This window comes from Lutra lutra, chromosome 4 (genome assembly GCF_902655055.1).
Source record: "Lutra lutra chromosome 4, mLutLut1.2, whole genome shotgun sequence".
In the NCBI taxonomy this organism is placed as follows: domain Eukaryota; kingdom Metazoa; phylum Chordata; class Mammalia; order Carnivora; family Mustelidae; genus Lutra; species Lutra lutra.
Window position 1 is genome coordinate 72,054,052 of NC_062281.1, and position 25,309 is coordinate 72,079,360.

The following is a 25,309-nucleotide window of genomic DNA, read 5'->3' on the forward strand; positions in this document are numbered from 1 at the left end:
ACAGCAAGAACAGTTCTCATGAACTAATGGAAAAGATCCAGGAGGGCTTCCTGAAGAAAGTAATATGTAGACTGATAACTGAAGTATGAGTAGAAGTCAACAAAGTGAAGAGGAGAGGGAAGGCCATTTCAAGCAAGGAAAATAAATATGTAAAGACTTGGAGGTGAGAAAGATCATGGGACCGTGAGGAAAAAAAATCAGTAGAGCCGAAGCCTAGATTTCATAAGGACAGAAAAAGTAGCCGGAAAGATATGCAGGAGTAATACAATAGATCCAGACTACATAATACTAAGGAAAATTTAAGAACAAAAGAAAGCCTTTGAGATGTATTTTACAAGGGTCACTCTCTAAAGAATGGGCTGGAGAGCTGTAGGAGAAATGGGGGAATGGCTTGGACATGCTGTGACAGTGAAGATGAAATGAAGATGGATGTGACCAAGGTGCCCTTAAGTGATGGAAGTGCCAAAGCCTGGGGAGAGACAGGCTGTACAGCATGGGATGAATAGAGTCAGCAATGATTCTGATTTCTAACTTAGGCACCTGGCTACTTGAAGATATCATTTGCAAGATATGAAATGTCAAAGCACAAGCAATTTGTAGTAATAAGTGCAAGATTCTATTACTTAACTTTTGGACATATGGGCATATTGTGTTTGAATACCCGCAGAGCATCTGAGTAGTGATGTTTGCTTGGATCTGGTTCTGGAACTCAGGAGCAAAGCCTAGGATGGAGACATAGGAGTCCAGGGGGATTCCAATCATGAGAGCAGATGAGGTCTCCCCAGGCAGAATGTGGGTTGTGAGGAATGGAGAGGACCTGGGAAGTACCCCCAGTAAATATCAAATTTGCATGACAGGCAAAGAAAGAGTCTTGTATCTTATGCCAGTTTCTCTGAGAGGTAAATGTTGAGACAAAGCTGTGTGCTGATACTTTCTTTAGGGTACCATGCCTAGACAAGTACAGTATGGATAAAAACACAAGTAAGTCTAGGAAAGAGGGAAAGCAAGTAAAAGGTGATGCATTGCCCACCTAGCCACAGCCTCACAAGATAAAATAATCACATGCCTGTTCATGCCAGACTTCTTCAGAAAAGTCATATGAAGCCCATGAAAGGGGTTTTGTTTCAGGGTAAGAAAGGGCAAAGTTCAAGTTGGTGCTGGAGCTGCTGCAGCATCCCCCTGGTAGGCACTATACAGGATCTGCAGAGGTCAGACCCTTGTCCTCACTGGAAGCAAAGACCAGAAGGTGGAAAAGGTGACAAAGCAATGGCAGTGGAAGCCAAGAGTTTAGAAATGTTGGAATATGAGCCACCACTGGGCTTATTTAGGCTGAGATCAGGGTAGGCTGCCATGACTAAGGAGAGAGGTGGGTCTAAACAAATCTTGGCACAAGTATATGAACTACGGAGAGTACTGGTAGAAATGGCCCATGGTGGTCAAAAAGTTAAATAATCTCAAAGAAGGCAGGGAGGAAGTATTTCATAGAGGGGCCATCTATGCCAAATACTTCTCACAAGTAAGACAAGCAAGGTAAAAACTGTAATGGATTTTAATGGATTGTCCCTTCTTCAGGCAACAACATTCTAGCTTTGCTGTGGGGAGCCATGCTTCCTCTACTTTTGGCTCTTGTGCTCTATATGGAGTAAATTCCCCTAATAGACGCAGAGTTAGAACATGACCCAGGCACATACCATCAGACAGTTATCTCTGTGCTCACAGGAATGGCTTGCCAACCATCCAGGTCATTTCACAACAATTGGGGAAAAGCTATGAACTGAGACTTTTCAATTACATGATCCAAATTATCCTTTTTCTTAAGCCAATTTTAGCTAGATTTTTATCATTTATAACTGAGAGTTCCATGATAACTACAAGAGCAGATAGTTGTCCATTGGATTGAGTGTCAGATCAGTAGGGGCCTTGGAGAGAACAGTAGCGGTGGTAAAATCCTGGAAGAAGTGATTGTTTCTTTATCCTCTTTTCAGCTCCTCAAATGCCAGTTCATCTACTGGTAAAAAACTAAGAAGGACAACTTTAAAATGTTTAAAGCATCTGCAGGAGGAAGGAGAAATGACAGCCACAAATGGATCCTGCTTCTCATCTCTGCAAGACATGCTTGCATTGCTTCCTTTCTGTTAGCATCTGTGATTCCGCCTCTCAGATCCGGGACTGGTGACACGTCAGCTGCTACTGGGTTCCTGCTCTGTCCCCTGTGGTTCCATATATGCTGCCTCTACCCTGGTAATTCTTTTCTTTTCTTTGTAAATAAAAGGCTTTTTGAAATACCTAATTTGAGCATGCCATCTCTTTCCTCTTGGAATCCTGAAGCTGATCCAAATGTCAGATTTTTATATCCTAATGTTTAAAAAGGAAGCTAAAGCACAACATTCTCTTTAAGGAGGAAAGCTGGTTTATTGTTGGTGTTGTTGTGTTGTTTGTTTTGTTTTTAAGGAAGTACTTAAAGCAGCCAAATCCTTCAAAGTGATATTCTTAGACAACCAGAAGAACATAACTCAGTTTGTCTTTCTGTCTATCTGAGTTTCGTCCACCCATCCCAAAGTTACTAGACAGTTATGTTTGTGATTTAGGGCCCTTTGTAAATTTAAGTGACCTCCTCAAGTCAGTGGAAAGGACAAGTGTAGAGCAGTGATTTGGGGTTATGACTGAAAACCAAATAATGACTGCACATTGATTTTTAAATACCAATTGCCTTTAACTTGAATAGCTTTTGTTATTTTATTTCCCAAAATAATTCCCGAGAAATTAGCATGTATCTGGAAGGCCATCACTCTGCATCATGTGCCGTCTAGCACACTGCTAGGTGCAGAACAGTTGATTAATAACTGCAGGCAGATTCACTTCTTTGCATAATTAATTGTTTATACGGTTGTCTGCAGTCAGTGCTCTGGTTGTGTATGCAGGCAGACCATGCTTACTTTTATTACCTCTGAAAAATGTGACCTTTTTTGCATTGTCTCATTAGATGGATTAAACTAACACCCAGAGAGGGACTCTATGTTTAATATTCCTTACAAGAAAGGTCCTTAAATTTATCACCCTTCTTCTACCCCTGTAATCAACTCAACCCCAACATTTAAATAACTGAAGATCTAGAAATGATTTTTCAGAGACATAATACAAAACAAATCAATTTAGAAGAGAGAATGCTTCAAAATAAAATATCCTTATTAAGCCTATAATACCTTTTTCTGAACATAAAACTGAAAAAGAAACTCAATTTACATATTTTAGTGTTTGTTAAAAGTCATTAGAAGTCCATTCCTAACAGACCTATCTTTGTTTTGAAGTTGATTTTGGGAAGAATTTTTGGAGATTTCTAAAATTCTCATTTATGATATGAGCCTATAATAAATTTAATAACCCTGAAAATTGCCACGAGCAACTTTGATTCAAAGTGATAAATTTGACAGCTTTCACAGTTGTTACAGAGCAATAAATGTAATGGAAACGATGTATATGCTCACATAAGGTAACACAGAATCCCACATACATGTACACATACAAACAGCTTATTAAAAATAATGCTGGAGAGTAAAGCACATGCATGGGAGCACATTGGGCTGTCTCTGCCAACTGGACTGGTCTCACCATCCTAGTAAGTAAAAAATATGCTAATGAAAATGGCCTCAAATTCTTGGCTGCATTACTTAACTTTACTCTCTGGATCAGCAATCCTATTTTTCTTAGGTTCTCAGTTATTTAGTATTTTGCTGGAAGAAGAGGGTGATATCCAGCCTAACATTCTGAAGAATTACCCTCATGTAAGAAATCCAGATGATACCAGCCAGAATCATCTAGAAAGACAGATGACATTGACAGCAGATACTAGTTATCAGAAACATGGAAACACAGTTCACTGGACCTGGAACCTTATATCAGGTGAAAATTCTTTGCTGGGTTACAACAGGACCTCAAATCCTACAAGTGGCCAAATATATCAGAGCTACAAGGACCCATTGTTGTAATAAAGCATGATTTGTGAACCCAGAAGAAAATAAAGGCTTTTCTACTAAAGAATTAAGCATCAAAGTAGGCAGAGACCAATTGCACCGGAAGAAAATTAAAGCCCTCCAGTATGTCCATGATCATTGTCTAGAATATGCTGACTGGTTCATGAAAGCAGATGATGATATATATGTCATACTGGGTGACTTGAGATGGCTGTTTATAACCTATGATCCTGAAGAACCATCTACATGGGAGAAGATGCAAGTGTGATGTGAAGCAGGGCTACTGTGAATGGAGGCAGGTATGCGCTGAGCAAAGACCCCTTGAGATTTGTTCATGTGGTTTAAATGCACATCAATACACATTTCCACCTCTGAAGTCTTAGCCCTGAGGAGATGCATGGAAATACTAAACATAGAAGAAGGGAATTCCAGAAATCCCACTAGAAAAGAAGCTTTTTATCCCTTTTTGCCAACCCCCCCCCCCCCCAAAAAAAAACCCACCATCTAATGTAAGCTTCTCTGGGCAGACCTCTTTGGAAATGTAACTTAGTCCCTCCTATAGAGGATTCCAGTTGCTGTTCTGATTTTGCAATTTCTTCTCACTATGGAAAGGTATAGCTATGCCTGTGTTAAGTACGTGGTTGATCATTTTCATCCATATGATTATTTATATGGCTATCAACTTACCTTACCTGAGAATCTACTAAAGGAAATGAGCAAAACAAACAAAATAAAGGTGCAGAAGCAAACTGAGGAAAACCTTCGAAAGAAACCCATGAAAGAACAAAGGTGTGTAATGTAATACTGAAAAAAGACCTCTGCATCTTTGAAGGCAACACTAGGGTCCCAGTGAGCGATTCTTTCTAAGTGAGTATTCGATACTAGAACTTTTCCATAAAAATGGCTGCAAACTGAAGCTTTAGCAGGAGCGGTAGAGTGTTTTAAAATATGGTTTTGGTACAGTACTCTTATATGTTGTATTTTAAAACAGTGGTCAGGATGAGAGATATTGTTGCCTGTTTCTGACCAGATGTTTAGTGGCACTAAGAAAATAAAGTAGCTAGGGGGTGCCTGGTTGGCTCAGTTGGTTGGGCATCTGCCTTCAGCTCAGGCTGTGATCCCAGGGTCTTGGGATCGAACCCTGCGTCGGGCTTCCTGCTCAATAGGGAGCCTCCTTCTCCCTCTCCCTCTGCCTCTCCCCTTGCTTGTGCTCTCAAATAAATAAATAAAATCTTTTTAAAAGGGGGGGGGAGAAAGCAGTTAAATTACTAAACCTACAGTTCACCATGTTAAGTAAAACATCCATGATAATAAATAGATCTGTCTTAATGAAAGCTCTAGAAGGAAGCATTGATGGTCAGTGTTAGGGCCGATTTAATGTTAAAATCTGTTTAACTATTAGGGCCTGCTTAGCCAGAGCGACTCCATATTCACTAGGTAGCCATATTGTTGTTTACATCCACGGACTTCATTCCAGGAATAAACGCCCCAGTAGATCCTGGTATCGGTTCCGGGTATCGATTCCGGGAGTAAACGCCTTAACAATAGAAGCCACGTACCTTAGGTCTGCAGTTATGCCCTATAAAACCAGCCTGTGAGATCGGGACGGGGTCGCTCTCTTTGCAGGCAGCCCTAGCCAGTCAGTCTGACTTCTAATGCTTGGAATAGAATAAGGCTTTGCATAACTTTCACTTTGTCTCAGTCTTGTTCCTTCGATAACAGACCCCAACAGTCAACATGTTTTTAAACTCAAGATGTGTGTTTGAATTGCAATATTATATAAATGAACTGAACTCACCCCTACCCACATCATTTCTAATAAAAATTTTGTTGTGACTATTTATAATTAGTGGTATTTCTTCCAGAAAAAAAAAAAAAAAAGGTAGAGTAAGAATTCTGCTTGTCCTAAAATACACTAAAGAAATCACATTTTGAAATTATGGGTCTTGATTGTGTTTTATATTTGGCTCTAATTAGTAGTTAGTCTTTTACTAGAATGAATAATGTTCACTTAGTCTTCATGGTCTCTTTGCTAAATATATTTGCCACTTCTTAGGGTGCCTGGGTGGCTCAGTCAGTTAAGCATCTGCCTTTGGCTCAGGTCATGATCCCAGGGTCTTGGAATCAAGTCCTGCCTTGGGCTCTCTGCTCAGCAGTAGGTCTGCTTCTCCCTCTCCCTCTGTGATCTCCCTCACTCTCTCTCTCTCTCTCAAATAAATAAATAAATGTTTTAAAAAAATAAATTTGTTTACCACTTCTTGAGTTTCATTCTCCACTATTAATATTTATTTACTTAAATATTAACAGCACTCTATAAGCATGCCTTTTAAATTTCCTGTCACAAATGTACCCATTTTTAGCTTTGAGTAGCTGATAAATAGTAGATGAAATGCTATTTCTTATATGGGTATCATTTTAATGCTTTTCTTAGATCGGTGTCACTTATATTAGTACCACTCTCAGAGATTCCTAAGTCACCTTTATAACTGATTAATCAGAATTCTTTCCAACTACATAGTTGTGGTTGTTTTTATCATTATCGTGTTGACAGCTGAAAACTTATTTGTGTCTTTCAGGACTTACATAAAGCGGTTTTAAATCCTTCCTTTTTAGTACCTGTTGTGGCCACCAGTTATACTGACAAAATAGTCTGAATGCAGAATTTTGATTAAAAAAAATTTAAAATATTAGAAAATTTTGAGTGCTTAAATAAACTCTTAAAAATCAGAAATTAGGGATGCCTGAGTGGCTTAGTCAATTAAGGGACCAGCTCATGGTTTCAGGGTCATGAGATCGAGCCCTGCACCAGGTGTGGAACCTGCTTAAGATTCTCTCTCTCCCTCTTCCTTGCACCCTTCTTGTGCACTTTCTTTCTCAAAAAAAAAAAAAAAAGTCAGAAATTAAAAGACCAAATAATTTATGAACAGTAGACTGAAGTTTGCTGATTTTTACTATTTCTGAATGTTAACTTTTGCCAGTGGATAATAACTAAGGAGATACTCATTCAAAATCGTCTTTCAAAATACATTCATAAATGTTTCATTCTGAATTTGAGATCCTCTGTTTAAAGTTTCTGGAAAAAAAATTACACTTGGTCTTAGCCAAAAGGCTGAGAAGCGATCTGGAAAAAAAATTAAACGTTGAATCCTCTTTGGACTTACCAATAGTATCCAAATACATTGTAACAGGATAATTTAGACTTCCTAAAACATTATCTTCAAAGTTATAGATGTCAAATTCTTATATGTTTAAAATCTTGTTGCTAATCTCAAATAACTGAGTGATTTATATTTATTTGCAAAAACTTATGAAAATCATGACCACTTTGGCTGGAATTGAGAAAGGATGTTCATTTTAGTGACAAATCAGAGTACTATCATCAAAACATTCACTGCTATTTACCCATTAAGTTTATTTTTGCAATGGTAGCATCGACCAGAATTTGAAGGAATTCAGATCCATTTTTGTGAACAACTCTTTACATTAATGTGGACATCAATTTATTTGTACTTTTTTATACTGTAGGTGTACATCGTTTCTGGTAAATAAGAAACCTCAAAATTTACACACAAGAAATTAACATGATGAATAGCCTTGAGCAACTTGCTTGGGCTCTCTGTGCTCCTGTTTCCTCCTCTATAAATCAGAGGTGATAATGCCACACACTTCACAAGATATGTATTAGGAGTAAACAAGCTAATATATGTAAGGCTCCTAGAACACGACCCAGCCCAGAGTAGGTGGTTAATCAATATAAGTTTTAATTATTATTCTGTTGTATTGAAGTATGACTATGTCATTCAAATAAATGAAAAGCCTACTTTGATCAAATCAAATACTAAAGACATTATTTCTTACATTTCTTATAATAATTTGGGAAACATTCTCTGTGTCACAAAGATGGTGGGTAGCAGATTAGGGTTCATATGCAAAGTCTCGTGTGTTCTTTTCACCATGCCAAGCATGGGGTTAGTCATTTAGTATCATTTGCAGCCTCACAGATGACATGTGGCTGATTTGTTGGTCAATGATAGTTAAATTAACCTAACAAATTGTCACAGTGGTTCTCACACTGTGATTTGTGAACTCTTACTGAGGTGCTTGTTCAAATGAAGATGTCAAGAACCCAATTCCAGAAGATCTGGTGCTAGCATGGGCCCCAGGAGTATGTATACTTACCACATACCCTACTTCAGTTCTCAAAGTGTGGTTCCAACCAGCAGCAGCAGCAGCAGCAGCACTTGGACACTTGTTATAAATGGAAATCTTTGGGCTCCATGCCAGACCTAACAGAGGAAAACTGGTAGGATTTTAGCAATCCCTTTAGCAATCCCAACCAGGATTTTAGCAATCCCTTCAGGTGGGGCTTACTCATGTTAACATCTGAGAACCACTGCCTTAGGCAATTCTCCAACAAACAATCCTTGGAACACATTGAGAATTTCTGACCAATAAGTCAGGTATTTTTCAAAGATTTAGACAAGTCATGTTTTTAAGTCAGTGTAGTCCAAGATAACACTATATTGAATGGGACTCTTGGGTGGCTCAGTTGGTTAAGCGGGTCCCTTGGGCTCAGGTCATGATCCCAGGGTTCTGTGATCCAGTTCTGCATGGGGTTCCTTGCTTGATGAGGAACCTGCTTCTCCTTCTGCCTGCCACTCCCCCTGTTTATTCTCATGTGCGTTCTCTTTCTCTCTGATAAATAAATAAATAAAATCTTTAAAAAGAGAGAACACTCATTTTAGCAAAATTCTTTAGCTCCTCAATTTTCCTCGCACTGTCAGTCAGTATGTTGATACTAACACCAGAGTTACTAGCACTAAAGCCCTCAGTAAAATCTGTATTTCTTGATATGAGGTAATTCTATATTTGAGACAAGAAGGGTTTTTTTCCCCTTAAGTACTAAGTACATATTCATTGAAATAATATATAAATGACTTTCATCTAAAAATGTCCACAGTTAGTTAAAAAAAAAAAAAACAACTAAATTGAGGTAGCTATAATGTCTAAAAAAGGCGGGGGTGCTTAATTTTCCCTGTTGAAAATAATGGAAGAGATTTCTCTCCCCTCTTTTTTATTAGAGCACTTATCTTAGAAAACTTGTAATTAAAAGTTCTTTCTCTGTGCCTTTGAAATACGTATAAATCTTTTTAGAAGCTGAATAAGCCTGTTGCAAGCACTGTGACCCAGGAGTGTCTTTCTCTAGGACCTGCAAGCCATCTCTTTTGAAATGTAATCATCAAGAAAGCTTATACCCCTCTCTCCCAGTTTCTGTGAGGATAGGAGTCTAATTTGGATGAGCTCCTGGCTCCCAGTTACAAAACAACTTCTTGTAGTAAAGATAGAAGAAGTTTATTTTCCTTTGTCTAAAACCAATCAATAGACAGATACGGTCACTGGAATTATCAGGTGATTTTAGGATGAACTATATCTAATAAGCGGTGATACCAACTCCTCTAACTTGAGGACGACTTATGGTTTCTCTTGAGAACATGAGGGATTATATCTGCTTGGCTTTACAAAAGGATGAGATTTCTTTCTTTCTCTACAGTCCCTTCGTAAATTGCCTTTAATCATCACATTCTGGCTTAATGCTTATTCAATAACAACTGTTTTCTGTCCCTGCTACTTTAATGGAGAACAGTTTTTGGATTGGGAGAAGTTTTTGTTCTTAATTCTATTTCCCCAAAATAGCAAAATCCTGTTTTAGAAATGTAGAATTTTTTTCCCTGCTAATTCGTATTACCAGTTGAAACTTTCATCACTTTCAAGAATCAGTTGACTTCGTATACAACCTGATAAAGCAAAAACATATCTAAGACCAATGGAGCGTATAAAACCAGATTTCCTCGTAATGATGTTTTATTCATCATCTTTTAGAAACAGAAAATCTTTCTCATAAGGATAAATGATTTTAGTGTGGTCTCAACAAAAAAAGGCTTTTGCTGTCTTATGTTCTTAATAACAATAGGCTTGTAGGTTCTAGTGGGAAGAACATGGATTAAAAAGTAGTTTTCAGGGGTGCCTGGGTGGCTCAGTGGGTTAAAGCCTCTGCATTCGGCTCAGGTCATGGTCTCGGGGTCCTAGATTTGAGCCCCACGTCAAGCCCCGCGTCGGGCTGTCTGCTCAGCAGGGAGCCTGTCTCCCTCTCTCTCTCTCTCTCTGCCTGCCTCTCTGCCTACTTGTGATATCTGTCTGTCAAATAAATAAATAAAATCTTTAAAAAAAAAAAAGAAGTAGTTTTCATCCCAGACTTCAAATAATTTACTATCAAGTACCCTAAATTCCAAAGAAGATTTGGTAGCTACAATAATGTTAAAAAATAAGTAACCAATATTTAATATTTTTTAAATATGGTAATTAGGTCAGCATTAACTTTCCAAAGTGGTTATTTCATGATCATTTGAGTATTATTTTTTTATTTTCCTTGAGCTGACCAAAATTTATTCGTGCCAAGCGTAGGCACTATTATAAATGGTAGAATCCCTAATTTGATTTATTAGATTTTTTTTCATGGCTAGCTTTTCTTCTTCATTTAAGTTTCTGGTTCGTTAGACTATTTCCTTCTTTGACAATTTAAATTTCTTTGTTCACAGACCTTTATTTCCTTCGTAATTAACTTCTGTTTTTTACTATTCTTAATGTGGCTGTGATACACAAGGTTAATCTGGGTGCTGTTGCTAGTGAGATTAGAGTTTGCGTCCCTCACTTGTAACTTTTTAATGACAAACTGTAGGTTTCTCAAGAGATAGAAAGGAGAGGGGGAAGATGTCTTAAGAGTAATTCCTGCTAACCCCTAAAACTAGCATTATAAACCAATTTGACATATACACTCATTAAAAAATAAAGGTAAAAGCTATTTAGGTTGTTTCCTCCTGCCTTGTTTCCCACTTTATTTTTGAGTAGGCCTTTAGAAATAGACTTGAGGAACCTAGTGTTGTTGGGGGGTGGGAGGAAGCTACAGCTTAGTTTTCGCCAAATGTAGCTTAGACTAATTAAAAAAAAAAAATGGAGTTCCGGGGCGCCTGGGTGGCTCAGTCGATTAAACATCGGCCTTTGGCTCAGGCCCTGATTCTAGGGTCCTGAAATCAAGCCCCATGTCCAGCTTACTTCTAGGCTAGAAGCCTGCTTCTCCCTCTCTCTGTGCCCCTCCCCTCTTGTGCGCGTACTCTTTCTATTTCTGAAATAAATAAATAAAATCTTTAAAAAATTAAAACTAAAAAAATGAGTCATGTTTACATACAAAATTGAATTAGAAACTTCAGCACAGATGTATAAGAAATTTTACAACTTCTCTTTAGGGAATTCCAATCCAAAACCAGTTAGAGAGCTGAATTGTTCTCTGTTTTGACTCCCTTATCACTACTTCTACTTCATTTTATGTTAGATAAGTTTAAAGAACATTTTAGGACCCCGAAAATTAATAATTTATATGAACTGAATATGTTATTAGAAATTAGTCTTATATCATCAAAGCCATCTATGAAAAACCCACAGCAAATATCATTCTCAATGGAGAAAAACTGAGAACTTTTCCACTAAGGTCAGGAACACGGCAGGGATGTCCACTATCATCACTACTATTCAACATAGTACTAGAAGTCCTAGCCTCAGCTTTCAGACAACAAAAAGAAATTAAATGCATCCAAATCGGCAAAGAAGAAGTCAAACTCTCACTTTTTGCAGATGATATGATACTTTATGTGGAAAATCCAAAAGACTCAAAACTGCTAGAACTCGTACAGGAATTCAGTAAAGTGTCAGGATATACAATCAATGCACAGAAATCAGTTGCATTTCTATACACCAACAACAAGACAGAAGAAAGAGAAGTTTTAAAGAGTGGATCCCATTTATAATTGCTCCCAAAACCAAGATACCTAGGAATAAATCTAACCAAAAAGGCAAAGAATCTGTACTCAGAAAACTATAAAGTACTCATGAAAGAAATTCAGGAAGACATAAAGAATTGGAAAAACATTCCAAGCTCATGAATTGGAAGAACAGATATTGTGAAAATGTCTCTGCTACCGAAAGCAATCTACACACTTAATGCAATCCCTATCAAAATTCCATCCATTTTTTTTTTCAAAGAAATGGAACAAATAATCCTAAAATTTATATGGAACCAGAAAAGACCTTGAATAGCCAGAGGAATGTTGGAAAAGAAAGCCAAAGTTGGTGGTATCACCATTCCAGACTTCAAGCTCTATTACAAAGCTGTCATCATCAAGACAGTATGGGACTGGCACAAAAACAGACACATAGATCAATGGAACAGAATAGAGAGCCCAGAAATAGACCCTCAACTTTATGGTCAACTAATCTTCGACAAAGCAGGAAAGAATGTCCAATGGAAAAAAGTCTCTTCAACAATGGTGTTGGAAAAATTGGACAACCACATGCAGAAGAATGAAACCAGACCATTTCCTTATACCACACACAAAAATAGACTCAAAATGGATGAAAGACCTCAATGTGAGAAAGGAATCCAGCAAAATCCTTGAGGAGAGCACAGGCAGCAACCTCTTCAACCTCAGCCGCAGTAACTTCTTCCTAGAAACATCACCAAAGGCAAGGGAAACAAGGGCAAAAATGAACTATTGGGATTTCATCAAGATCAAAAGCTTTTGCACAGCAGAGGAAACAGTCAACAAAAGCAAAAGACAACTGACAGAATGGGAGAAGATATTCACAAGTGACATATCGAATAAAGGGCTAGTATCCAAAATCTATAAAGAACTTGTCAAACTCAACACCCAAAGAACACAAAGTAATCCAATCAATGGGCAGAGGACATGAACAGACATTTCTGCAAAGAAGACATCCAGATGGCCAACAGACACATGAAAAAGTGCTCAACATCACTCGGCATCAGGGAAATACAAATCAAAACCACAATGAGATACCACCTCACACCAGTCAGAATGGCTAAAATTAACAAGTCAGGAAATGACAGATGCTGGTGAGGATGCAGAGAAAGGGGAACCCTCCTGCACTGTTGGTGGGAATGCAAGCTGATGCAACCACTCTGGAAAACAGCATGGAGGTTCCTCAAAAAGTTGAAAATAGCTACCCTACGACCCAGCAATTGCACTACTGAGTATTTAGCCTAAAGATACAAATGTAGTGATCCAAAGGGGCATGTGAACCAAATGTTTATAGCAGCAATGTCCACAATAGCCAAACTATGGAAAGAACCTAGATGCCATCAACAGATGAATGGATAAAGAAGATGTGATATATATATATATATATATATATATATATATATATATATATACACACACACACACACACACACAACGGAATACCATGCAGCCATCAAAAGAAATGAAATCTTGCCATTTTCAATGACATGGATGGAACTAGAGGGTATTATGCTGAGTGAAATAAGTCAATCAGGGAAAGACAATTATCATATGATCTCCCTGATTTGAGAAGGTTGAGAGGCAATGTGGGCGGTCTGTGGGGTAGAAAAAGAATAAATGAAACAAGATGGGATTGGGAGGGAGACAAACCATTAAGAGACTCTTAATCTCACAAAACAAACTGAGGGTTGCCGGGGGGGGGGGGGGGGGGGGGAGGGTGGTTGGGTTATGGACATTGGGGAAGGTATGTTCTATGGTGAGTGCTGTGAAGTGTGTAAACCTGGCGATTCACAGATCTGTACCCCTGGGGCTAATAATACATTAGATGTTAATAAAAAAAATTAAAAAAAAAATTAGTCTTAATGCTAAACATTGTGTTATATGGCACAGAGAATATTTATGCATTGGAATTTTTAAAACACGTATGTTAACAGCATCATAAATAGTGTCATAAATGTTTTAAAAAGAGTCTGGTGACTTGCTTATTTTAAGTGAAAAAGTATTTTTTGGAAATGTTTTTATGTGCCTTTTGGCCACTTCTAAGTAACAGGTTTAAACCACTGCATAAAATAATTACCATGCTAAAATAAACAAGCACTACAAGGGGAAAAAAAAAAACTTTTAAGGGTTTATTAGGCTAAGCCAATCACAAAATAAAAAGTCCAAGAAAAAAAAAAAAAACACGAGTAAAATATCTGCACTATAAAATAAGTGTATAATAATGTGACTTGTGTCCTGGGCTCTCTGAGCACAAGGGACAGGTTCTGGTAGACAATAAAGGTGAATGAATCACTTGCACTGAAATCAATTTTTAAAGACTACAGATTTTAAGATCTATGTTTCAACAAAACCAGAATGGTAAAACAGAAAGCAAATGAACTTTGAAACATGGAGTAACAATCTGGTGATATCTTTTAATATTGATGTTATAATCTAGCTAAAAGCTTGATGTCTTAAAAGTCATTATAATTCTACCTCATGTAATTCTGTAATGAAAGCTGTTAAAAGAATCTGCAAAAGCACGATGATTCATGCTAGTTTTCTGAAATTCTTGGGAAAGGAAACTGGATAGTCTAGAGTTGACAAAATCAGAAGACAAAAACATTCACAAATGTGCTTAAACATCAGACATATTTTTAAGCCTATCACTGTGCCAGGTTTGTGGTAAAGCAGTTATGGCTAAGGTAGGCAGAGGCCCTCCCTCTATACAGAAAGGAAGATATCTAAACAACCCTCTCTGGCTAAGTACAGTGGAAACACAGGTACAGGTACAACGACAGCCATAGCAGGAACCCCAGCCCGAAGTTCGGGAAGGAGTAGAGAGTCCTCCAGGAGGACTCCCTGGAGGAAGGGATAACTAGGTTGGAACCCAAAGGATGAGTAGAAATTAGCAAGGTAAAGAGAGACAAGCAGAGAATATAGCTTATGAGAAGACTCAGAGGTGAGAAAAATCATGCGCCCCCAAAGAAATAAAAGTTCAGTAGGCTTGGAGCCTAGATCACCTGGATTGTTGAGAGGCAAGAAATGAACCTGAACATATAGGTAGAAGGTAGGGCATAAAAATCAGACTTCATAACATCAAAGAATATTTGCAAAAGGACAACAAAGAGCCTTTGAGATTTGTGTTTCACAGGGACCGTTCTCTAAAGAATGCGCTGGAGGACCGCAGTTAGAGACTGGATGATGGCTTAGAGAGGTTACAGCAGGGAAGGTGGGATAATGTTGATGAGAAGATAGAATTATCAAGACCTGGTGAGAGACGATGTGGACAGGAGGAATGAGAGATAGTGAGGGGTCAAGGTGGTTCCAGGTGTCTGATTTAGGCAAGCATGGTGGTGCCATTTACTAGGAAAAGACATGTCAAAAACAAAAAGAGGAAATGTCAAGGGAAGAGCAGTGTGGATTTGGCACATGGGTAAGTTTAAGGCATGTTAGTCGGAGATTCCTGTGAGGCCTCCCAGGAGAGACCTTCTTCTCTTCCCAGTAGAAGCTGGGTCCGTGAGACTGGAGCTCAGGAGAGGAGTCCAGGATAGAGGTGGAGGTCTGGGGGTCATCAGATTGCAGATTATAGTGTATCATTTTATACATATAACATATGTGTATGTATATATGTATAATGTTATATAGGATATATATTATATATATCATAGATATATACCCAGATATATCACAGAAATAAATATACCTAAATATACATAATATAAATATATAAATATATTTGAAAATATTATATATTTAATTTAATTTATGAGCATCTCAATAAATAATTATTTAATTTAATTAGGTAATTAAATTATTTAATTGATAAATAATTAAACAAATATTTAATTAAAAAATATATATCACAGAAACCTCGGAAGTGGGCAGTGTCTCTCCAGAAGAATGTGTGTTGTAAGAAGACAAGTGGTCTAGGAGGAAACCTGAGGAGAAAGACAGTCCCGTGTCTTAGCCCAGGTTCGATAAGAAGCAAAGCCAAAGCAAGGGACTCACTAACACTTCACTGGAGGGGTGTGGGGGCACTATGGCAGGGCAGTAAGAATAAGACAAAAATAGGAATGAGGTTGGAAAGGCAGGAAAGCAAATACACAGGGTGCATTACCTAGGTGGTCACAGCCTCACAAGAAAACACAGCCTGGCATTCGGTCACGCAGTCTCAAGAGAGAGACCCTGTGTAAACGTTGCCTTTGAAATATTCTGTCAGGCAGACTTCTCCTTCCTTCTCATTTCTTGCCTCTTACAAATCACTTACCCTCCCTGTGCATTAACTTCCTGGCACTTCTTAGTTGTACTAGAACCAGCCTTTCCAGGCAGCCACTGAGGAAACAAAAGTCTTTGTGGGTCTGTTTTTCTCAAGTCTCAGTGCTGGAACTTCTAGTTCCTTCTCCAAATGGGCACAATGGGGCTTTGCCAAAGCCCAGCCCTCAGGGGGTCCCAGACAGATGACAGTCAGGTGTTGTGGCCCTGTTGGCAGGGGCTGGGCTTTTGCAAATGTTGAAATGATGTGAGTCTCAGTGGAGCCTCTATAGCTAGGAATCCAGGCAAATCACTGAGAGGAAGAAAAACTTTCTGAAGTACAGAATTAAGTTTTGAAAGGACAAAGTGAAAGTGGGTCTGATACATCCTGTGAGGAAAACTGGGAAGTTGGAGTGGAAAAAGGAATATCAGAGAGCAAAAGAAGAGTGTGTCTAAGGTTTCTTTCTGTCTAGTCATACACAATAATCACTGACCTGGAGAGGCACGCCTTCCTTCTGCTTCTGGTGATACGCTTTAGTTTTCCTGTGAAAACCACGCCCGCCCCCCCACTCTTGGTTCATATAGTTTGGATAGAGTGAGCCCCACCCAACTGGTTCCCAGATCCAACCAATCAGGTGACCTCCCTGAGCCCACCAGGCCAATTGGACTCCATGCCAGGAATTTCATTGGAACAACTGGTAAAGAGCTGGAGGCCTGGGACTTTCAAGTTTTATGAACCAGTGAATTTCCTTTCTTTGCTGAGGTCAGTTAGAACTCTGTTTTCATCCTTTTTGTCACTCCTGACTGCTACAGAGACCGAGAAGCGTCCATTGGATTTCATGATAGAAACCACTGGTCTTGGTGAGGATGATTTCAGTGCAGCAGCACTGGAGAAGTCAGGATGATTCTGACCACTTCTTCATCCGCTTTCCACAAGCCTTAGAAAGCTGTTTCAATACTTGCCAAAGGACTAAGAAGGACAATCCTAGGCAGAAATTGAAATAAAGCGAAATTGACAAATAATAAATAAATTGACAAATAAAGCGAAAATGACAACTTGAAAGAAAGTGAAATTGACAAATGCAGCTGTTTGGCATCCTCGAACCTATGGCTCTGGACCTCCCCTGGGGTCAGGAGTGCTGCCAGAACAGAGAAGACCCCTCAGTTCTAAAAGATTGCAGGCAATCCACGATAATGAATAGATTTGATTTTAAGGTGTATTCTCCAAAGTACCTAATCCCATTGTGGGATTAGGACTGGACTTCTGTGGAATATGGGTTCACTTGAGATGCTTGGCCTACAGGATCACTCAGTCTGCGGTTTTCACAGAATATGGTGTCCCTCTCAGGGCTGAAAAGATTCTATTTTGGTCAAATTTCCAAAGTCTGATCACTCTCAAGACTAGATGTAGAAATGTTTAGATCCACTTTATGATTCTTTCCTTCATTTTTTTTCTTACAATGGTAACAAATCAGTTACTGGAACCCCAGTTTTCTGTCATAATAATTCTCATATCTGCTCCTTTCTCATTCAAGTTGCATTCCCAGATTCAGGTGCTCGTGACCTCTGGCCTAGAATAAAGGAACAGCGTCCTAATTGGTCTTTGTGCCTCCAGCCACTGCCTGAGTTGCTGCGCCCTTATACAGCTTAATAATTTCGTAATTCGCCAAACGTCTGAGCCTTAGTATGCAGAGGTATTAGATAACCCTACAACTACAGTATATTTATACTTCTGTTATAGCATGTGTAGTAGCCAGCCTTTTATTGAAAGTAGCCGTAGGCATTTGTGTGTTTCAGTTTATCTGTCAGTCTTCCGTAAAGCATTGTAAATTTTTTGAAGTTGGAGAATGATTCTGTGGACTTCAATTCATTAATAAGGCTACAAGGCAATTAAATGGAAAGAAATGTTCTGAAATACTGGCATGTGGCAAGTAGATATTGAGTATCCTTCTTTTTTTTTAAGACCTTATTTATTGATGTACCTGAGAGAGAGAGAGCAAGAGAGAGAATAAGGGAGCATCAAGCAGAGGGTGAGTGAGAAGCGGGCTCAGCAAGGAGCCCAATGCGGGACTTGATCCCAGGACCCCGGGATCATGACCTGAGCCAGAGGCAAATGCTTAACTGACTGAGCCACCCAGGCGCCCCAATATCGAGTTTTTTTTTTAAGATTTTTATTTATTTAATTGACAGACAGAGATCACAAGCAGGCAGAGAGGCAGGCAGAGAGAGAGAGAGGAAGGGAAGCAGGCTCCCTGCTGAGCAGAGAGCCTGATGCGGGGCTCGATCCCAGGATCCTGAGATCACGACCTGAGCCAAAGGCAGAGGCTTAACCCACTGAGCCACCCAGGCACCCCCCAATATCAAGTTTTAATTTAGCTCTTGGAAGTATGATCTGAGTGCTTATCATTTTGTTACATGGACCAGGTCAAGAGGGAATCCATTGTCAGTCCTGGTCCTACAGTTTTAACAAATTGAGTCATAGTGGATTTAGATCATGAAAAACTGGTGGAGCATGAGTAACAGTGATGACTGACTAAAACTTTAGATGAATCATTCTTTGCCCTATCTCCTTCTGCTTTTTATTTCTGCAAGATCTTAACTGAGACTTTACATTCTTCTTCAAACTCTTACCTGCAGTAAGCTATATCTGCACTACCTGCAGTAAACAATAAGATGTATATGCTGAAAATCAAAATGCATTTGAATATATTTTCTGATTTCCCATCTGCATTGGTAAAAAGTATTTTCTTAAAAGAAAAAGGAACACATTTGCAAGCTTCATTTCCTCAGGGAAAAGTGGAGTTTTCAGAACAATTTTAGTGTTTTTATTTTTCTTTAATTTATAACTCATGATTTAATTTTTATTCGCATTTCATATTCACATTAGCATGATAAAAACATGCTATGTCATTTTTAAACACCTTTTTATCATCTGAGTAACCGAGGGAAAAGAAGTAAGGGATGAAAACGGGTAAGGATTTTTAAAATCTCATATTGGATCAGCTTCCCTAATCCTCCAGAATTCAGCACTAATTAGCAGTGACAGACAACCATCTTCCTTCTGGAAGGTTTGGAATGAATATTTCATCACTGTGTTCAGATTCATGGCAGTTCAATAATGGCAGCTCCCCCACCGCCCCTCTTTTCGAATGGGATCACCTCTGGGATGGAAGTTTGGGCTTTCAGTGATAACAATAATCATCTAAGTTGTTCCTTACCAGAAGTCAGCATAGCTTAGTTGGCATATGATCCAAAGATCTCCTCTCACTTTTGATCGAGCAGCTTAGTCTGCGGCACTGCCAGACAGATGCCAAAGCCGTGTAATGCTAATAACTGATAAAGCCTTCTTAGAAGGGCAAGGAAAAAAAAAAAAAAAACCCTTCCAAAAATGACAGAACAAATAGAAAGCTCCAAAACCATCTTTCTTCCTTCTCTGTCAGTTAATTTGCAAAATATTTCTGAGGACATTTTGAAGAAGGTAGTTATGGGGCATAATGAGAAGTGGCCTTAGACATGCCAGGTCCTTATTCCTTGTTTTTAATTATGCCGGTAAACGAGGGTGAAGTTAGAGTATTGCACTGTTCCTATCTGCCGGACCTCTGCCAACCACTTTATACATGTTACCTTCTTATGTGGTTCCACATAACACATTGAAAAAGATAGGATTATTGTACTCTTTTTTTAAGAATTTACTTATTTTACAGACTGAGAGATATCACAAGTATGCAGAAAGGCAGGCAGAGAGAGAGGAAGGGAAGGAGGCTCCCCGCTGAGCTGAGAGCCCGGTGAGAGGCTCAATCCCAGGACCCCGGGATCATGACCTGAGCCAATGGCAGAGGCTTAACCCACTGAGCCACCCAGGCACCCCAGATTACTATACTTTTTATATAGAAGGAAGTCTCATCACATTTCTCAACAGTCACCCTGAAAGATAGAGGACAATGAAGGGACACTTCAAACATTAGCAGGAAAAATATTTCTTATTTAAACTATACACCAAGCCAAACTATGAATCAAGCCAGAGCAAAATAAGGATGTATTCAAATAAGAAAGTTTTCAAACAAAACAAAAAAGAACACCATTTCTTAGGAGAATATGACTAACAAAAGAGTGAAGTGGAAAGAGAAAAGAAAAAGAGCAACTCATGGGTAAAGGGAAGAAATGACAAATGATAGAGAAGAGCTTCCTCCATGACCCCTTAAATCTAGACTGGCCTGTGACTTTCATAGGACAGTAAAACAGTAGCAAAAGTGACAAAAGCAAAACCTTCATTTTTTTGTCTTAGAGCTTTCTCAAGACTGTGCTGGGGACCCCGACCATCTCCACTGTGCAGGAAAGCCTGAGCTTGCCCACTGTATGATGAAAACCACATGGCCCCTCCATACTCCCATTTCTCCTGCCCGGCCAGGTAACACAGAGGTCCCTGGCTCAGTTTCATTCAGACCCAGAGTGAATCCACAGTGCCAATCCACAAGACTACAAGTCAAATAAATGGTGATTGTGTTAAGCAACTGAGTTTGGGTGGGGGAGGGTTTCATACTGTACAACATAACTGATGATGGAATTGGGAGCTAGATGAGGGGAGCTGCCGAAAGTAAAAGTTAGAAGATGTGACCCTGGCTTTGAGACGAGGCAGCAGGCACAAACATTGTTTGCAAATTTGGAAAGACAGTGACCTGCATTATATAGACGAGTACATTTGACAAAAGTAACACCTGTCACGACCTGGGAAAGAGGAGGTACCCAATGAACTTTTATATTTGCTAAGGAGATCACCAGAAAGAATCTCAGAAGTGTCAGAAATTTCTTTTGTGATCAAGTGTGGAAAGAGGGAGAGGAGTTAAAGATGTAGTTTTTAGAGGATTTCTAATAGAATTATTTAGTTTCAGGGCACCTGGGTGGCTCAGTCAGTTCAGCATCTGCCTTTGGATCAGGTCATGATCCCAGGGTCCTGGGATCGAGCCCAATATCAGGCCCCTGCTGGACAGAGAGCTTGCTTCTCTCTCTACCTCTGGTTCTCCCCCTGCTTGTGGGTGTGAGTACTCTTTCTCTCTGTGCCAAATAAATAGATATAATCTTTTTAAAATTATTTAGTTTTAAAGCAGAATTTAGAGGGAATTTCCAAGGCTCAGGACCTGTTGAGTGAGACAGTAACTTACATTCTGCTTTACTATACAGTAAAAAATTCGATCTTAATGGTCAAGATCAAATCAAGAGTGTGGCTCTAAGAAAAATTGTTAAGATCTATATAAAAGATTTAGGATAATACCTAGAAACACCTTTCAACTACATAAAAAAGCTTCTAAGAAAACTGAAAAACATGTTTTAAGGGTTTTATTCAAGCAAACGAGCACTAGCTTTAATTTACAGAGACTGAGATTGTTCAAATTGCAAAAATGCTTCTAGACTCCCAAAGCTGCATCAGCAGAAAGCAGGTTGAAATAGCTGCTCACCTGCAAAATGGGCCACTTTTTTCATGAAAAGGAAAAGACTTTTCAGAGAAGGAACCGAAAGCCCAAAAAAGAACAATGGGTCAGGCAGTCATTGCCAGGTCACGGTCAAGGAGCTGGGCTGCAAAGTATTCAGAGGGAGCATAACCAAGCTCTAATTAAGGAGCGCCCTCTGCTTCTGGTGCGTTTGTCCTACAGCATTTCAGAATTCTTATGAAACGGTCACTTTTTTTTATTGGTAGACTCTGTTATGGTATGTCATATTTATCTGGCATGACACGGTATGATATGGTACGGTCTGTCTATATGGCATGGGTGTAGGGAGTGTGTGTGGCAGGAGCATATATCTTATCTCCTTTTGTTTCTGGATATAAGGGACACATATTAGAAAAGATGCTGAGACCTTGGACATCAAATCTGATGCCCTAACCAGATAAGACTTCTTAGGGATCTGAGATGAAGAACATATGTTGCAGGTGAGAACAGCATGAGTTACTGCAGCCACAGGTAACTGCAGAACCATCCCTGATGCTTTGTAGCTCCTGCCAAAGTTTAAATCTACTTCCACCTCCATGAGTCTAGACTGGCCTTGTGACTTGCTTTGGCTAATTAATTAGAAGTAAACATGATATAAACAGAAAATTGAAAAGTGCAAGGGCATTAGGAATTCCTCACTTGCTGCTTTTGGAACCATGTGAAGAAGTCCAGGCTGGCTGGCTGAGGGTGATCCGAAAGATGTGATCCAATCACCACCTTTGTACCAGCTAAATAATCCCATAAATACTTGGAGTCTGAACCACCTCTCTGACAGCTACCGAAGACACATGTGTGAGAGATCCTGGCTCATCGACCAGCAGAAGACCCACTCAGCTGATCCCAGACCCATTTGCTGCCTCACAGATTATAAGCTAAATAAATAATTAAAAATTTGTTTGAGGGTAGCTTGTTGTATAGAAATGGCTGATACACTCACTGTGCAACCATTGGCAGGTGAAATGTTCCTTCTAGACTTCAGAAAGTGACATATCACCCACTCATTTCTGTTCCTTATCCCTACTGACCACACTTTCATTCCAACCAGTCCCAGCTTGGATGGGCATATTTTTAAATGTCCGAATATACTGCATGTATAGGCAGCAATCTGTCTGCAAAGCAGGGACTGTTCATTGTCTTGGAAAAAGAGCAGTGATACCCTGAAAGATAAGATAAAGATAAAAGATAAGATACCTATCATAGAGACATTTCTCCATGTATCCCTCCCCCATAAAGATAGTTATCATTATTTCATTCCTCCGGCATCTATTTTGTTTAAATATCGTTTATATCTCTGTGCAATCTCACTTTCACACTGGTCCCAAAATTTGCTAGGGTCACAAAGTTAAATTAGCACCACGCCAGGAGGTAACATGAGGAACACACATTCCCCTCCTTCTCCTGGTCCCTAGTGAGCCGGCTTCTGAGAGACCTACCCCAGTTTGTCTCTCCCGTCCCCAGGAGCATCACCGACCCACTCCGTAAGGACCCGCCTTCTGCTCTGACAGTGGAGGACGCCCTGAGACTTGGGCTCAGATCCTGAACAGAGGACACGGGCCTGGTGTCAGGATAATTACATGTATCCTGTGATGCTTTGGAAGGATTAAACGGAATGCGACATGAGAAATACCTCAGAGTCCTGCATGTATTAAACTCTCAATTTTTTAATAGATTAATGTGTCTGCCTGGAACATTGCACTTCTGTTTTTGCTGTCACTGTGATGGTGAAGGGTTTATGAGACTGATGTGCCCCCAGCATGGTTTGTCGCACTGGATAGAGATGGCAGACTGCTTCTTTGTCATTCCGTAATCCCGCTAGTCTGTGCTGCTTTCTGGTGTAAGGGTCCAAAAAGATTCGGCCTTGCACCCTCTCTGGCCAGCCAGACACCTTGGGGGAACGTCTTAGCTGAACTAGAGCCAGGCCTGAGTCAGTGTCATGGTTTGGGGACAACAAGGTTTCCTGCGCTTTATGCCCCAACACGAGGGCAGGAATCATGGGACCTGGGCTTTATGCCGGGTCCCAGCACTGATTTGGCAAGTGACCTTGGGCAAACCACTTCCCTTCTCTTCTTTCTATTAGAGGAATTTTAATAGATTTTTATGACCACGCCTCACAAAGATGTAGTGAAGATTAATGTAGGATATCTGGAGCAATTTCACAAGGAAACACCACAGAGATTATAATTAGTTTTACAATCCATAATTAAGTCTATAAATAGTGAGGAGAGAGCCACACCTGAATTATACATTTAAAAATGAGAGTTCACATTTTAAAAAATCTTTCTAAAGAAAATGAAGACAGTTACTTGATCGCATCCAGAAAGATGATGAATTGGAAAAATACAGAGATCGTGACCTTAATGCAGCCTTCGTTTTGTACTCTCCACTGAGATAACAAAGCTGATAATGGAGAATAACCTATCAGATCTTCTAGACTAAACATTTAACTCAGTAACTCACAAAGGAAAAGTATGGAGGGCATTTAAGGATGAAAGAGTTGGAGTCTTAACCCAGTTCTGGCTATGGGGATTTTATGAGGGAAGGTTAAATGGTAGAGCCTTTGGCAAACAATGGAGAACCCCCTTTCCTTACATCTTCCCTCACATCCTTCAGATCCACGTTCCTCAATCCGGCCAAGAATGGAATGCTGTGGGAACAAGGAAGGCTTCCCAACAACAACCAGGAGCCCATTTAATCATTGCTGTCTTGGGAAATTTTTATGTTCTAACCCTCTGGGCATCAAGAGACTTTCCTTTTGTTACCTTTTCCCCTTCCGTTCCTCCAATGGAATAACCTCTACAAACAGTACTGTAGGGCATGGTGTCAAGTACATAATTGAATCTCACTGCCTTTTTAGGGATTTCAAAATACTCAGCCCAGGCAGTTTGGGAGAGTTGGTGCTCCCCAATGTAGAATCCTAACACAAGCACGCTTGCTTTATTCAGTGCATTGAAAGCAGATTCAAAGCACAGATACCCTCCTCCAGGCCCGTCAGCTGTACTCCCTGGGTCAACAAGCTCATGCTACGCCTGGACCTTTGACTGTTTTCTGTCTCCCCACCCTTCCCAATCAGGCTCCACTCTCCTTGGGCAACCATGAAAGCTGAGGACCGGGATGCCCTTTTCTGTCTGAGCCACAGGGCACCCCTTGGTTTCTGGATGACGCTGCCCTTCTCACAGCCCTGGACCTCCAAGTTGACAGGTCACAGTTTAACACACTGAATTCATAAAAACAAACAAAATAGCACCTTTTTATTTTCTCTGGCTGACCTACGCCTGCTTACCAACCTCTGCTTCCCAGGGCTGGGCCAAGAAGGTCGGGGAGATGTAGGTGATGAGTCCCCATTTAGTTTCAGTCTAGATCACATCTATTGGGTAAAAAGCCTGTGGATGTGGTTCACTCCGAACACACCTGCTCCTCCCCACTCTCCCTTGCACCTTCCCCACATGGTGGCTGGCCTCCCGGGAGTGACAGCTTCCTATCCTCCTGATGTCGGGATGGGGAAAGGGGTCCTGGCCCCAACATGAGGTCTTGGGCTGGTCCCCCTGCACCGGCTCTTTGGTTCTGGTTATCTTCTGGCTGATCTCTGTGGAGACAAAATAGATCCAGTCTTAACTGTAGAGTCGGCCTGTGTCCCTCCTCAGCCTACTTGATGTATCTTCCGCTGTATTCACTCAGTCAGGGCATGCTCTTGGGGGGCCCAGCACCCCACTGCTGAGCAGGCCTCTTTCTGGCTCCAACCAGGAAAGTT

The 25,309-nt window shown here is 39.9% G+C and overlaps 1 pseudogene; it reads left to right on the forward strand.

Annotated features, from left to right (window-relative positions):
• The first annotated feature begins 3,641 nt into the window (after window positions 1-3,641).
• Window positions 3,642-4,479, forward strand: LOC125097278 (glycoprotein-N-acetylgalactosamine 3-beta-galactosyltransferase 1-like; annotated as a pseudogene).
• Window positions 4,480-25,309: the final 20,830 nt, after the last annotated feature.